The 15857-nt window shown below is 33.0% G+C and overlaps 1 long non-coding RNA gene and 1 pseudogene across 3 annotated transcripts; one reads left to right on the top strand and one right to left on the bottom strand.

Moving 5' to 3' along the window:
- Positions 1-262: 262 nt before the first annotated feature.
- LOC128193489 (uncharacterized) lies at positions 263-2880 on the top strand. Of its 3 annotated transcripts, XR_008244750.1 has the most exons (4): positions 263-659; positions 753-856; positions 963-1122; positions 2583-2880. It is a non-coding gene; the product is annotated as an uncharacterized LOC128193489 (long non-coding RNA). The 3 variants fall into 3 exon arrangements; XR_008244751.1 differs by having other exon boundaries at positions 267-856; positions 980-1122; XR_008244749.1 differs by having other exon boundaries at positions 267-856.
- A 9262-nt stretch (positions 2881-12142) lies between these two features.
- Positions 12143-13159, bottom strand: LOC108344408 (UPF0481 protein At3g47200-like; annotated as a pseudogene).
- Positions 13160-15857: the final 2698 nt, after the last annotated feature.

Here is a 15857-nt window from a genome sequence, read left to right as displayed (position 1 = left end):
CTTGATGTCTTGTTATTAATATCTTGTGATAAAAATCAGTCACAAATAATATATAAATAATGAAAAGTTTTATATTTATCACACAATTGATTACATTATAAAAAAAACAATTTTAACTTATGAAAGAAAAATCTTATTAAATTCAAATCTAAAACACAAGTTTAATATATTTATTTATTACTAATATATATATATATATATATGTGTGTATAACTTCTCTATGAAATATATAATAGTGAATTTATGATACATTTGTCACTACAAAAATAATATATTTTAAGAGGGGTTTTTTTTCGGCGGCTGCATAAACCCCTGATAAATTTTGGGCGGTTCTCTGATGAATCGACCGTAACAACTAAATATTTTTCGAGTTCATTCCCCTTCCTCGCGAGACTTCATTCACTTTTCTCTCCCACAGTCATTGAAGTCATTTTCCCCCAACCCCACCCATTCCCCGCGCCATTTATTCACGAACCTTCATTCACGTTTCTCTCCCTCAGCCTCTATGTACTCATTTTTTTTTTCAATCATACTCCTTCCCCGCACCTTTTATTCATGTTTTTTGGACTTCAAATAGAGTTTGGAGTATTCGCGCTAGGAGCATGGCAAGGAGGAAGTTTTTGTCTCCTCCGTTTTGGGTTCAGATCATGGGATCTTCCGTAATTCTTCTAATTTCATCTAATTTCTTCAACGTTCGTAATTCCTTCTCAAATTCTTCTCATTTCTTCATCATCACTCTCTCTCTGAGGTAGGTTTTTCACTCTTCGCTTTCTCTTCTTCGCACTAATGGTCGCCACACGCCTCCTTCCTTTTCCCCTCTCGCACCACCTGCGCCTCTCTCCTCCGTGAATTACAGGTTCTCCACTAACTTCAGCTACACTGTTTTTTAATATTTTGTTATTAGTTATTAAAAATGTGACATTTTGATTTTTACCTTTATTTTAGTTTTTTCATAAACATAGTCGTCTCTGACTATTAGGTTTTGAGAGAGAAAGAAATAAAAGCATGAAGGCAAAGAGAAAAGGGGAAAACACTCTTCACACTCAGATCTGAAAGAACAAGCACCAGGGAACGATGAAGGTGGGAAACCAGAGAAAGAGGAAGTCACACACACTCTAAAAGGTAGTGAATGAATTTCTGTTGATTATTTCTGTAGATTTATGGTAACTGATTTTTGATTTTTGTTTACAATTTAACACTGACTAATCTGATTTGGCTAAAAGGTAAATAAAATTTTATTAAAGATTGTTTCACTGATGATTCTTTACCACCGCTTTGCCCTGGACTAATCTGTTTCCATTTTCAATTTGTACCTTTCTTTCCCTCTTTCATGATGAAAGTGTCTTCTTTTCCCACACACCAACCGTTCATTTCTTTGTAATTTTATGATTTGACCTCACCCCAAACTTATCTCCTAATAATTAAACTTATCTCCTAATAATTAAATGAAACAAAACATGTACAGGATTTTGATTGGAGACAAGAAAACATTAGGCTGGAATTAAAGAAAATTAGTTCCTTCTTTTGTGAGAAACATCCAAACACAGGGCTGCTATCTTCAAGGATAAAACCTTAATTTCCTCTTTATAAAAACTTAACGAAAATAGTAAGGAAGAAGGGAGGAGAGAAGGTTGGTCAGAGATAGGAAGAAGTAAGTAAAGAGGTTGGACAAAACTCTATAGATCTAGCCAAGTAAGACTTACCTTAGATCATGTAGAAGAATTGGAGCTGCTAATTTTCGCAAAAATGAACAAAGGAATCCAGGTAGGGGATTTGCCGTGAGTGGTTGCTGTGAGTTATACCTGTTGTCAATCTTGGAGTATATAGAACAAGCTTGAATTTGGATGCCAATACTAATTAAGCTTTACGGCCTTTATGGTATAACGAATTATGTTTTTTTAGCCGAGAGTCTTGTTCACGAATTTAAATTCTTAGTGGATTCAATTATTTATTAAACTACTTCCTTTTATGTATATGCTTTTGTGGAATCATTCCATTCATTGCAAGTTGTGTTCGATTAGTAAAGGATATATTTTTTTTATTAAACCATGCTTCACCTTTTAGGAAAAACATAGTGAATTGTGTGGAGTGACTGGATTAAATCACTTATTCCATTCCTTTTAATTATTTTAAAAACTGCAAGACACACTTTGCAGAAAATTTTCAGTGCATGTTCCTTGCCAAAAACCACCTCTTCATCAATGAATTTTATTTAAGATGAGATGAAGTTTCTTTTTTTTTTTAAACGTGAATGAATATATCATCTAATATAAAAATTAATTTTAATCTATCTGCAACTTTACTTTATTTTAGTGGGAAAACATTTTTCTCAGGATCATGCTGCAATTAGACCTGGTTAGGATGTTTAATGAAGTCAAAACCTTTGATCCATTCCATCTTAGGAAGACTATGACGTTGTAAAATGCTATAAGCAATTTAATCCTTTTATTTTATCTTATTTTCTTTGGATGCAATGTTAGTTGTTTTATTGGAAAGTTTAAGTTTTAGGGCAGTTCGCATTAAGAGCTATTACCCTTGATTACCATTGAAACATGACAGTACATAAACACAATAAAACTCAGGTTGAAAAGCAGATGGAGCAAGTGCAGATTAAACCAAATGTAGAAATCTGTCTCAATGATTTGAAGCTTGTTCTTGGACCAGAGTTGAAGATAGTTTATCCTTTGATTCTTAATTTCAGTGTAAGTGGATAATATTAGTTTGATGCAACACTTGGATTTTGAACCAGTTCAAACTGAACGACCAGGAGAGTTAATTGCTTACTACAAAATTGCACGTAAGAGTATTTTTATGTTTTCCTGTTATGTGTTCTCTTTTTGAAAGGAATATTTAATTGATACATTTATCAGGTCATTACAAGTGGGCTTTAGATCAGTTGTTCTACCATCCTTAGTCATAATTTTAGTATTTTAATTTAATATTGAACATTTTTTTTTAATATATGAACCATTAATTGTATAAACATATTAACATGTAGAACAATGTTATTTATCTTATATATAATATTTTGTTTTAATTCATATTATTTTATTGTTTGTTTGGTTAATCAAACAAATTTTATTATAATTCCATTTTATTACAATCAAAAACTAAAAAAGAAATCTGGACAAATTTCTGGCGGTTTTAGAAAACCCATGCTAATACCGGCGGTTTTCGCAAAATCCTGCTAATACCGGCGGTTTTCGCAAAACCCCCGCTAATACCGGCGGTTTCCATAAAACCCCCGCTAATACCGGCGGTTTTCGTAAAACCCCCGTTAATACCGGCGGTTTTCACAAAACCCCCGCTAATACCGACGGTTTTTCAAAAAACCGCCGGTAATAATTTAGCGACGCAGCTTTTCCCAACGATTTTCCTAACCGCGGGTAACTTACTTTGCGGGGGTTAAAACCGCCGAAACGAAAAAAATAACTCCCACTAAAATTATAATTTTTTGTAATGTGTATTGACAAAAATATTTTAGTTTTATAATAATTAATAATTTGTCACCTATAATAAAGAAACATTTATTTATAAATATGTAATAAATTTTATATTAATTACGTTTTCATCATAAGAAAAATAATTTTATTTTATGTAACAAATATTTGGTTAAAGAAAAAGGATGTCTACAGATGTTGGCTTAGATATCCAGGAATACATACAAGAGAAAGACTTTAAACGCATGATGGTCTTAAAATGGAAGAAATAATAACTGCTCATCTTCTTGCTTAGGTGATTCTACTTGAAAGATTGATGCAGGATGTTGTGACTACAAAAGACATCTAAAAGCTATCAAAAATGACATTCCCACAAACAGGGTAGAGATTATAAAAGATCATATGGTTGAAGCTGCCCTCATTAACTCTCATTATTTGCCTTATGTTGTACTGATCAACAAATTGCTAATTATGCAGGGTGTGGACATTAGTGGAGAACAAAAGTGATCCTATGATTCCACAAACGTAATAAACAGAAACACCATTGCAAGTTTTGCCCTAACACAAACAATGACAGGCTAGTGCTTTAAAGAAGAAGAATAGTTAGTGTATAGTTCTGGAAGCACCTGTGCCATGAATGATGACAGAAGAAATTTTGTTCCTCAAACCAACTTTGAAAGATATGTGGTTGATCAATTTAGATATCTAAATAAAAGGATTGATTAATGGGAAAGGAAATATGATGCAGTTCAACAACAAAGAGAAGACAACATTTCTGAAGAGGATACTATGAAAACATCTGACTCAGAATAGGGTTACAAGGAATGTCTGTCTTGTTGTTTGGTTGTTGTTTTTTTGTTAGATCTAAGTTTGCTTGTTTAATGTTTTGTTTGTTTTTAGTACTTGTTTTGTAAATGGCTTTGTATGCCATTTTGTTTTGATATCATCTGTTTGTAATCCTATTTCACATCAATGAAATCAGAGTTTGTTTTAAGTTGAGTAATTGTTTATATCTGATTGAAATCGATCGTGTGGTGTATGAAGTTGATTAATTTACTGTTTATCATTGCACTTATACATTTACATACACAAATTATATTTGTAATATTTCTTGCATTACAATAATTCTAAAATGCTTGATCTGGAAATATCTTGAAAGGTTTTGCAAGAACATTGCTTCTGGAATAACTACTGGAGATAAAACTCAAATGGAAAGCAATGAAATCGATTACAACAATGGATCAACCGATTACCATTTTAACAGGGGTTATAAATTCCATGAATTGGAATTTGGTTACTTTACTTCATATATTGTTGTTTGTTTCATTTTCAATATATCTCTTATCTTATATTTGATTGAAATTACTTGAGATAATATTGAGATTGTTGATTGATATTGTATCTAAGCTACATTGATGTAGTTGCACAATTTCTGATATGATACAATACTGTCACATGTTTATACTTGCTATGAAATGTTCTATGAAAACTGCATTGTGCATTTATATTTTGATTATAAAACATGCATAATGACAGGGGAGCATTGCATATGAATCTTAGATAATTTCACATGCCTACACTTTAGGGGGAGATTATATCTTTATCATGTGATTATTTATGACAGAGGGAGCATCATTGTTTGATTAATATTATTTATTAATGCATCTCTGAATAAATGTCTGTCAGCATATCATTATCATATGGTATACCTTTTTTGCTGATGTTGGGAAAAATAGTTTTCTGTGTTAAATTTTCTGATAATGCTGGGAGAATAATCTGATAGTGTCTCTGATATTCATATTATGATTTGATATTTTGTTTGTGCTCTAATATGAATCACTTGTGCTCTGTTATGAATTGATAATTTTTTAAGCTGAATCAAATGAGAATATCTCAAAATGTTTGCAATGTTTTGCTTTGATACATGATCTGATATATTTGCTAATCATTTGCACTGATACATTTTGGCATGATATGATTAGATTTGTACAACGTGGTTGTTTATTAATCATGGTTGTGCATCATAAAAAAAGAGAGAGATTGTTGAGATTGTTGATAGGAAGAACACTGGTTTAGCTGAACCTACAATCTTAGAGCTTTTGGTTTTTGATGATGACAACATAATTAATAACACGTGATGTTTATGTATTATATGTTCTATTGCTTACATGCTACATGTTTTAATCAATGTATAAATCCGTTCAAAGCATGGAGAACATGATTGTGTTGATAAATTGCATTTCACTGTGCTATATAATTGATTTTATTGGTGAATGCATGTTTGATGTTTTATAGAAAGAAAACCACAAGCACTTATACTGAACTTATTATTGTGTGGCAAAACAACAGTTTTAAGTCGACTTCATTATGGAGTGAGTCGATTAAAACTTCTGGCTTTGCATAAACTTGTTCAAAGTGTGCTGTGAGGATTTTCAAAGAAGAAGTTTTTCAAAACTCTGTTTAATTGTGTTACATAGCCGATTATATGCAATTTGCATTCGACTAAGTCTATTACAGTTTTGAAATTCTATTAATGCTTGTGTTAAATGTTACAACGACTATATTTTTATATATGTTGACCAAACATTTATTGTGGTTCGATTGCATTAATTGCACATTCAATTAAATGCATTAATTGCTGCTAACTGCTTTGACTGAATTGTTACATTCAACTGCATTAGTAGCTAAGTCGATTAAAATGCGTATGAATTGTGAAAATCTATAAATTGACGCGAACTTGATCTCTGTAAGAACTTTTGTGATTCTAACAGTTTTGTGATATTTTGCAGAGAGTGCATTCTTACAGAGAAAGGGAAAAAGCTTCAAGAAACAAGAAGTGACCGTGATGTTCATATCTGCACATTTAAGTGTTACTGAAAGATCAGAGGATACAATCTTGAAAAGATTGGTTTGTGGTTTCCCTGTTGTTATTACAAGAAGAAGAGCGTGCTGCGTTCTTGACTTTGAGGGTGGCTCAAAGGGTTTGACTGCAGGAGAGGGGATTCTTGCTGCTAGTCTGTTTTGTATATGCCTATATTTTGATTAGAGGGTTAGAGAGGTGTTTTATATTTTTAACGTGAGGTCGCTATAAAAATCTTGTTGTAAAAACCTTGATCATTATAGTGCATTGGCTTCATGTGGTTGGAAGGACACTGGATGTACGCTTGGTCGAACTAGTATAAAAACCCAGTGTTTGATCTTTCTATCCCTGCACTTTGTATTCAGTCGACTGCATACTGCATTAAATCGATTATATTTCCACTGCATAAAGAAATCTTTTTCCTTGCGTTTCAAGAAAGCTTTTAAAGGCATCAACTTTGCAAAAAAGATTTAAAGAAAACGTTGTCTTTATATTTCACCAATTCACCCCCTCTTGGTGTGAGAAATTAAGCCATTCTATTTTCAACAAAATTGGCATAAATAGAGTTAACTTACAATTGACATGGCAAAGAAATCTACACTTTTTCTTCTCTCTCCTGTGCTTTTCCTGCAATGTCCCTGCTTTTTCTCTCTTTTCTACATCTTTATTAAATATTTTTTTTCTCTCTCTTCCTCCAAAGCTTATCTTTTCGAACACTTATTCACTCATTATTCAAAGTAGTAGTTTGGTTCATCCAACCGTTCGGTGTTCTCCTCATGCTCCCACTGCAGGATTTTAGAACCCTAATCCAAAACATTCAAAGTTATCTGTTCCGATGTCCAGTTGTGTTGTCTTCTCTCTTCTCCTTGTCCAAGCCTCGGGGGAGGGTGCTTGCAAAAGACACTCCGACGCTCAAGTCAGTGACTTTGCGTAATAATCTTGTAATCAAGATTTAGTTATCAAAATTCAAAGTTCATTCCAAAGTTCAAGTTACCTGTCCTCTTTGTCAGACAAATATTTATAAATTATAATGAGCTTACGGTTAGATTTGACTCATTAATCACTAATGAATGACAATATTAATTATCAACAAATGACAATTATTTTCATTAACTCCCCGATAGTTATTACTATTGATTACCTTAACGACTGATTTTACCGATCGATTCATTGACCTGAGAGGTATCATCGGTCGGCCGACTCTTCTGCACCTTTACCGTTCGATCGGCTATGAGCCCATAGTAACATAAGCCTTCCAAGCCCTAACAAAATTTTTGATATTGCGTTGGGTTTATAAAGTTATATCGATTGGAAGAGAATTTTACCTAAGTTTCAATTCATACTAGCATGCATTCTTTATCGTCTGAACGAGTTTTGCAGTAAGAGTTCCTTTGAAGTGTTCCCAGACCAAGGCGAGAGTTCACGAAAGAGCTTGCTTCGCCGCTTGATTTAGGTCTTACGAGTTCACTAGGAGCATGCCCTAAGAGCAAGGTGAGAGTTCACGAAAGAAATCTGCCTCATTTGCCCGATTTAGGTCTTAGGAGTTCACTAAGAGCGTGCCCTAAGACCAAGGTGAGCATTCACGAAAGAAATTTGTCTCACCTGCTCGGTTTAGACCTTAGGAGTTCACTAGGAGCGTGCTCTAAGACCAAGGTGAGAGTTCACGAAAGAAATCTTCCTCACTTGCTCGGTTTAGGTCTTAGGAGTTCACTAGGAGCGTGCCCTAAGACCAAGGTGAGAGTTCACGAAAAAAATCTGCCTCACCTGCTTGGTTTAGGTCTTAGGAGTTTACTAGGAATGTGCCCTAAGACCTAGGTGAGAGCTCACGAAGAGACTGCCTCACCGAGTTGAAAAATGTTCCCTGCCGATCGGTTGCTCAAAGTTGGCCAAGTAGTTTGTATACAGAGTCCTGTCATCTGCACCAAAGAAAAACAACACTAGAATTTTGAACGGTAAGAAAAATGTAGCTAATAAAATTTAGTTTGAGTTGAGGCCAGACGACCGATCGAGTGAGACTGTTCGGTCTTGTTGTAACTGCTTTAGAGTCTTATGACCTTCAAGACAATATCAAGAATATAAACGTGACCGCTCGATCGAAATGTAACTACTTTAGAGTCTCAAAGTCTTGTGACGTGCTAGATATAATAAAAATATAATTTATATTTAAATAAAAATATCCATTTGCCGCTGTTAAGCAGTGGTTGACGAACTGGGTGGGAGTTCTCGATGTCGGACGACTCTTCCAGGAGTTTCTAGTTTCCACTATAGCAGCATGCCCATGATAACTGTAATGGAAGCACTATGGTTTTTTGAGCATTATGTGAACAAAGATGCTCATTTACCGAGCCCGTTTTTCTGAAATAACTAAAGCACATAATAGGATCTTAAATTAAGATGTAAATTAAATTATTCCGCTAAGAATAATAAAATAAATTTAGAATAATTATATAGAAAGTAATTATCAAAATATGTGTATGATTGAGCAAAGTCAAGAGCTCTCAAGTGCAGAAGTTGGTTAATGTTGGTAGTGAGACTTTTTGTCGTCACCGATCGAGGCCAACAGACGGCGTCGCATTCGTCGCAGGAGTTGTGGACGACGGTATAACACGGAGTCCGCGAGAAGGCTTGCTTATCTGATTGCAGACCCTAACACATTTGCGGCGATGCTAGGAAAACCTCACACGGTTTCGAATCTTCTGAGGATCATCTTTTCGCATCAGCCTCGACGCTCCGGAAATGCTTAGACCAGAAACATCTTTTCTGAAATTTTTTTCATTTATTTCAGAATGTTTTCTACCATTGTAGTAATACTGTTTTTGTCTCACCAAACAATTATCGTTAAACAATAACAATAACGATAAAACCCCATTTTTCTCATCACATATGATGTGTTACCTCATTCCGCATGATGTTTAATGGTCCATTAGTAGCCAGATCAGTAATATAAAGAATAGAGGGTTTCTGGGCGAATTCTTGTATTGTATACAAAATGTAACGCTTGAATCATATCAGGTATACACAGTGGAAATAAATATTTTGAAATATTTGAATGAACAATACGCCGTGGAAATAAATATTTTGAAATATTTGACTGAACCATATACAGTGGAAATAAATATTTTGAAATATTTGAATGAACTGCACAGTGGAAATATTTCAGCATTGGGGCAACACTACTTTTTCTCTGAACCGCTATTCTCCCCATTTTGATGAGGCCTTTTGATGAAATTATTTATCCAAAGGGGAGCCTACGCAACCTTTACAGCTGCAGATTCATTAATGATAACATCCTTGACTTTTATATCAAGTATTTGAAAAATAAAACTCCCTGTTGATGCACAGTACCGGTTTCACTTTTCAATATAAGTTCTAAAAAATGAATATTTTTTTAATAAAGTTTAACTGTTCTTTCCTAAATAAAGGAGTAAAAGAAAGAAGCAGGCCGCCAAAATAATGTATTGTGACCTCCATTGGAAGTTGACGTAACAGTCAAAATTATTGACAACATTATGATATATCACATTTTTTAAAGATGTATGTGATTGTCATATAACTAGAATAGGTGGTAAAATAATAAAATATTAATGAGAAAATTTAGAATATTAGGAATTTCCCACTCATCTTTTACTAAACCTCAACCGGGGGTATGATGAGTCTTTTTGAATGTAGACTCAAGACCAATGTCCATAATATTCATGAAAGTTCTCAAAACAAAAAATATCAAATTTATTGTTGAACTTTTTGATTTTGGTGCAAAACCTGGTACTGATATAAAGTAGCGATGTTGAGACCGAGCGCGCGTATGCTTCTTCGTGGCTTCATGGGGATGCCGTTCGGCTCCACGGTGGACGTCAAAATGTTTCGTCAGGATTTAGAACCCTAATAAAAAACATTCAAAGTTGTTTGTTCCAATGTCCAGTTGTGTTGTCTTCTCTCTTCTTCTTGTCCAAGCCGTGGGGAGGGTGCTTGCAAAAGACACTCCGACGCTCAAGTCAGTGACTTTGCGTAATAATCTTATAGTTATCAGAATTTAAAGTTCATTCCAAAGTTGAAGTTACTTGTCCTCTTTGTCAGACAAATATTTATAAATTATAATGAGCTTAGTCTGACTCATTAATCAATGAATGACAATATTAATTATCAATAAATTACAATTATTTTCATTAACTCCCCGATAGTTATTACTATTGATTACCTTAACGGCTGATTTTACCGATCGCTTCATTGACCTGAAAGGTATCATCGGTCGGCCGACTCTTATACACCCTTACCGTTCGGCTATGAGCCCATAGTAACAATAATAATAATAATGATATTACTATTAATAATAATAATATAATAATAATAATAATAATTTTATTTATTTAATTTTAAATTACAACTTTAATATATATATATATATATATATATATTAGATTTTGTTTGAATGAATTTGTTTTCAAATACTTGTAAAGGTGAATTGAGTTTCTTGTATACACTTAGCATTTATAGTCATTTTATTTTTATTTTTATTTATTTTCTCCCAAAACTAAGGACATATATTAATTTTAACTTATGAAGAAACTCTTTATTTTGTCTTCTTATTTTGCTCTTGTAGAATTGTTTATGAGAAGTTTTTCTAAGCAAGACCATAAAACTTAATTAGTTGGGGGCAAAATCAATCTTTTGTCCATAAGCAATGTGAGTGTGGTCTAACTTGTTTTTTTTCCCAGCGTAAATAACATCAAGGTAAGGTTTAAGATGTAATAATTCAGAATAACGAGTTACTTTAGCATAATTGTGATTTCTTTCATATTCATGTGGATAAGTATTTAATTAAACTTTCGTATCTGTTACTTACTTAAACACACATGTTAGTGCTGACACTGCATCTCTTGTTTGCTGATAAGAGTGAATACTAGCTCATAAAATATGGTGTTTAAATAGTTTTTCATGTGTAACGAATTAATGACCAAAGAAAATAGAGAAAACATGGACCAAACAATAAATGGAATTTGTGTATGATAACATTTCATACGGTAGCTTTTGAGCCTCTTATGCTATATGAAAAGTGCTTCTCTAGTTATCGGTTTCCTATCATGCTCATTGAAACAAAGGTAAGAAAAACTAGACAGAAAAAACAGTAATAAAATCAAAAACTGAATTATTCACTATTAAATTTAAAAATTAATGTTTACAAAGGAAATGATACAGAAAAGGCTCTGCATTCCCATTCAAACATTTAATTGAATAGTTTTATAATTCATAGCTAATCATATATTTTCTACATTTTAACTATCAACACATATTTCCTTGCATCATTCATGGCATTTTATACGTTCATTAGTAATTTCTACCTAGAATATCGTCACATCATATAATATTTGCTTCTTTTCTCATATTGCAATGGTTCTCCCCTGTTTTAATATTTACATACAAGGTTTATTCTAGTTTTTTTTTCTAGTTAGAATTCTTTAGTTTAATTTTTTCCATCATTGTATCTTTTTCATTTTAGACTGAATTCAAACAAACAGATCACTCATACTTTGCCATTTCCTTGGATTTGACATCCAAGTCTATCATCACAAGATTTCCTTTATACTGAATCCAAATAGAAAAATCAGAAAATAACTTGAATCTTCATTGAAAGAAAAGCAACAACACAATATATAACATCGCAAGGTTTTCCTTTTTCTAAGACACTCAAATACAATCATCAAATACTTTCCTCACCAAGTGACTTCCTTTTTGCTTATTTATTGAATCCTCTCTTCAACTACCTGTATATTTAACATAACAATTTTATCAGTTTGACTTGTTTCTTGCCATTATTTAAGTATTGAAATTATCATGATTTCTTACTTTAAATCACTGATATGATTGAACATACAGTCTGAACAAACGTGAGCAAAAGTAACACAATTACAGCAATAGTGGAGGCCTTTTTCCGAGGAGTGTTGAAGTAATCGTATACGAAGATAACCTTGTACTTGTTGAAAGGATTTTCATAGAAATTATTTAAGCCACGATAGATGGAGCAATAGTATGGAATGAAGTCTGACATACTCATACTTAAAGCCAAATTATTAGTTACTGTAACCACTTTATTAGCATCACCGCTCCAATTGATAATAATTTTACTGTCAACAAGTACGTTCACATCTTTTTCAGTCTTGATAAGAAAATATAGGATAGCTACATATTGAGTAATGATTTTTGTAGCCGAATGGTGGCAACTTTCGTATGCCACCATATTCCTCAAATAAAGGTATGTACTGGCATTTATATTCAAGCTTGGCATGCTCAACACTCCATCTTCAGATAATTCCAAGTCAAGAAAGCTTTTATTTGAACTCAAGACCTGCCTCCATTAGTTGGCTTGCACTGTATACATGTTTAATATTTTCTTTGCTTTCAGTCTGATTTCCAAGATCAATCTTTGATGATGATATTATTGAAGATCTAAGCAAATCAGTGAAATGTTTTGGACTCTCTTCCAGCACTCGGTTTCAAAACTTGTGCTTTTAAGACAGTTGAAACACATCTGACGAAAGGAGAGGATTGGTTCGTTTGTCCCAGGGAGTGGTTCATTGATACCAGTAAGTGGTTCTTTTGTACGTATGCAGCGTTTGTATTGACACACATCTTAAAAAAGGATGGGTACTCGTGGTACCGGATAGTGATTGACTGGTATCACATAATCATTCATTGGTATCAGAGAGTAATTCGTTGGTATCACGGAATGATTCATTCGTGGTACCGCAAAGTGGTTCATTGGTTATGGGAAGTGTTCGTTAGTGAGGTTGTAAAGTTGTTCAAAAACAGAAAATGGAATTTGATTTTCCAATATCATCAAGTCATGCTTAATCTCCAGTCGCATCGATGGTTTTAACATTATGTGGTCTTTTCCCTCCCAAATATTGGGTTCACTCCATCTTAGAAAAAGCTCAATCATAAACACAGCGTCAACAAAAATCATAGTCAAGAAATCAACATCGTTACCTTCAATAGTCTCTACATAACAGCTTCGAATAATATTGATGTTTTTGCATATCTCTTTAATTTTGGCAACCAATATTTTCTCAGATAATTAGCATTTTTCAGCAATAAAATATGATTCCAAGGTTGAGTTTACTTCATTTGATACTTCACAACAACAAAAAATCAAGTTGACTCCCCAAGTTCAACATCTCCAGCTCAAATAAGTAGTGCAAAAAATTGGAACCAAATAGAGCAAATAGGAGAAGAAGGAACCTGGTATGGTGAAACTGTCTGAGGAAGATGATGAATCTTCACCAATTAAATCACCTTTTCCACAACTCACCAACTGCTTTTTCATTCATCTTATGCATTAATTCATGCTTTATATAATTAATTCATGCTTTATATAATTTGGCCCAATTACAACCCAACATTGTTCACGTGATGAACTACCCTGAGCGGATGGAGCGAATAGTTCATACTGTATACCATATATATATATATATATATATATATATATATATATATATATATATATATATATATATATTATTTTGTATAATTTTATTCTATGATGTATTAAATCATTGTAAATTTAATTATTATTTTTAATATTTGTATTTGTTGCTTGTTTTAATAATGTATAATATTGTTTCAATGATCTTTTATATTATTATCTTTATTTTCTAACTCATTTTCATAAGTATGATTTCACCACCAAAATCATATATAATTATTTTATTGGTTTAATGTCTTCTAAAGTTCCAATTTTCGTTTAGAATCTCAAATAGGTCCCCTTCTTTTTCGGCGTCTCAATTGGGTCCTTATTTTTGTAAAATTGAATCAAATAGGGGCTTTCCGTCAAATTGAGATAACAACGTTAAGAAGGATATGCTGACAATGTAATTTTTTATTACGTGGCATTAAAAGTTAAGTTTATAATTCTTGTTCGTGGTGTGGGCTGTAGGGATGGCAGGCCCCAAAATGCTATTGGGGAGGGAGGTTGAGAAAAATTCTCCATTTTCCCTTGTTCATGTTAGAGGACTGAGGTTTGGAAGAGGGAATAAAATAATAGGAAGGGGTAGGGGGAGGATGATTCAGAAAGAAGACCTGCAGAATTCAACACAGTTTAAGTTTATGTAAATTTTTTTTTCCTTTATATTCTCTCCTTCACTCCCTTCCACAGCAACCCTGCCTCTACCGAACCAGTCCAACTGTGGCTCTCTCTGGCCGGCCAAAATCATCACCGGCAACGCCCTCCGCACTGGAAGTGCCACCACACACCATCGTTCCAACTTCTTTCTTTCCCCACGCGAGCCACTATCAGAGCAAGAACGTGCCACCGCTGCCGCTTCTCCTTCAAACTTCCAGATCAGAGTGCAACATAGGAACGTTGCTTCGCCTATCCAAGAACGTGCCACCGTTGCCGCTTCTCCGCTGTTTCTTTAATTTGTTGTAAATCTGAGAGTTTTACTTGAAAAGAAGAATAAAGTTATGATGATGGATGATTGTTGCGTAGACGTTTGAGAGTTTTACTTGGAAAGAAGAATGGTAATGGGATGAAGATTGGAAGCTGAAATTGGAATCATGGAGAATTTCGGGAAAGCTGGTTTTGGAGGAATCATTGTATGGACGAAAAGGGAAACATTTTTTTTTAGGATTTTGGATATGGTGGTGTCTACTGGACATTGAAGGAGAAGAGATGCACTAAGAATAGTTAACAGAGGGGAAAAGAGAACACCCCCTTTCAGCACTTAGTTTTATTTCATTTCCAACTTTACCCTTTCAGCACTATTTATCCTTCATTTTTAATTAAAAAAAATACAGTTTAATCACGTCATCATGCCATGTAACATCTTATTTAACGGTGTTTAATCAATTTGACGGAAAGTCTTTATTTGATCCAATTTTACAAAAATAAGGACCCAATTGAGGCGCCGAAAAAGAAGGAGATCTATTTGAGATTCTGAACGAAAATAAAGACTTTAGGAGACATTAAACCTATTTTATTTACTATATATAATAATTTAATGTTATGAATTTGGTTTATCAACTCCCAACATAGATTAAAATTAAAAAAAAATGAAATATTTATATTTAAATTCAAATAATTATTAGCTTAATTTTTTGTTGTGTGATTTCATTCAAGTGGTATATTGTAGTATTTATTAATATACAACATAATCTCATTAGAGTTTAGAGAAAGAAATTAAAGAGACATATAAAATATTTGTATGTAAACTTAATTATATGCTTTTATTTAATAATGTTAGAAAAATAATTTGATTGTCATGACATTTTAATGCAAGTGAAATTATTCAACGTTTGCAAAATTGATAGACATTTTGGTTGACATTTGAGTTGTCTCTAAAAAAACTTGTTTAAATGCCCAAGCATTATTACTCACGAATTTTGGGTGTTTGTCACGAATTTTGACTACAAGAAATTTCAATTTTTCTTATAGTGTGTAGAATTGTTAATATTTTATGTAGTTTTTTTAAAATTTTTATCCAATCGGTATTTGGTAATTTAATTTGATATTTATACAATAATAATGTTTATTAATATTTGACAATAAAGAATAAAAATGTTAATTT

Source organism: Vigna angularis, chromosome 8 (genome assembly GCF_016808095.1).
Source record: "Vigna angularis cultivar LongXiaoDou No.4 chromosome 8, ASM1680809v1, whole genome shotgun sequence".
In the NCBI taxonomy this organism is placed as follows: domain Eukaryota; kingdom Viridiplantae; phylum Streptophyta; class Magnoliopsida; order Fabales; family Fabaceae; genus Vigna; species Vigna angularis.
The sequence above is the reverse complement of the archived record's forward strand: the minus strand, read 5'-3'. Positions and strand labels throughout refer to the sequence as shown.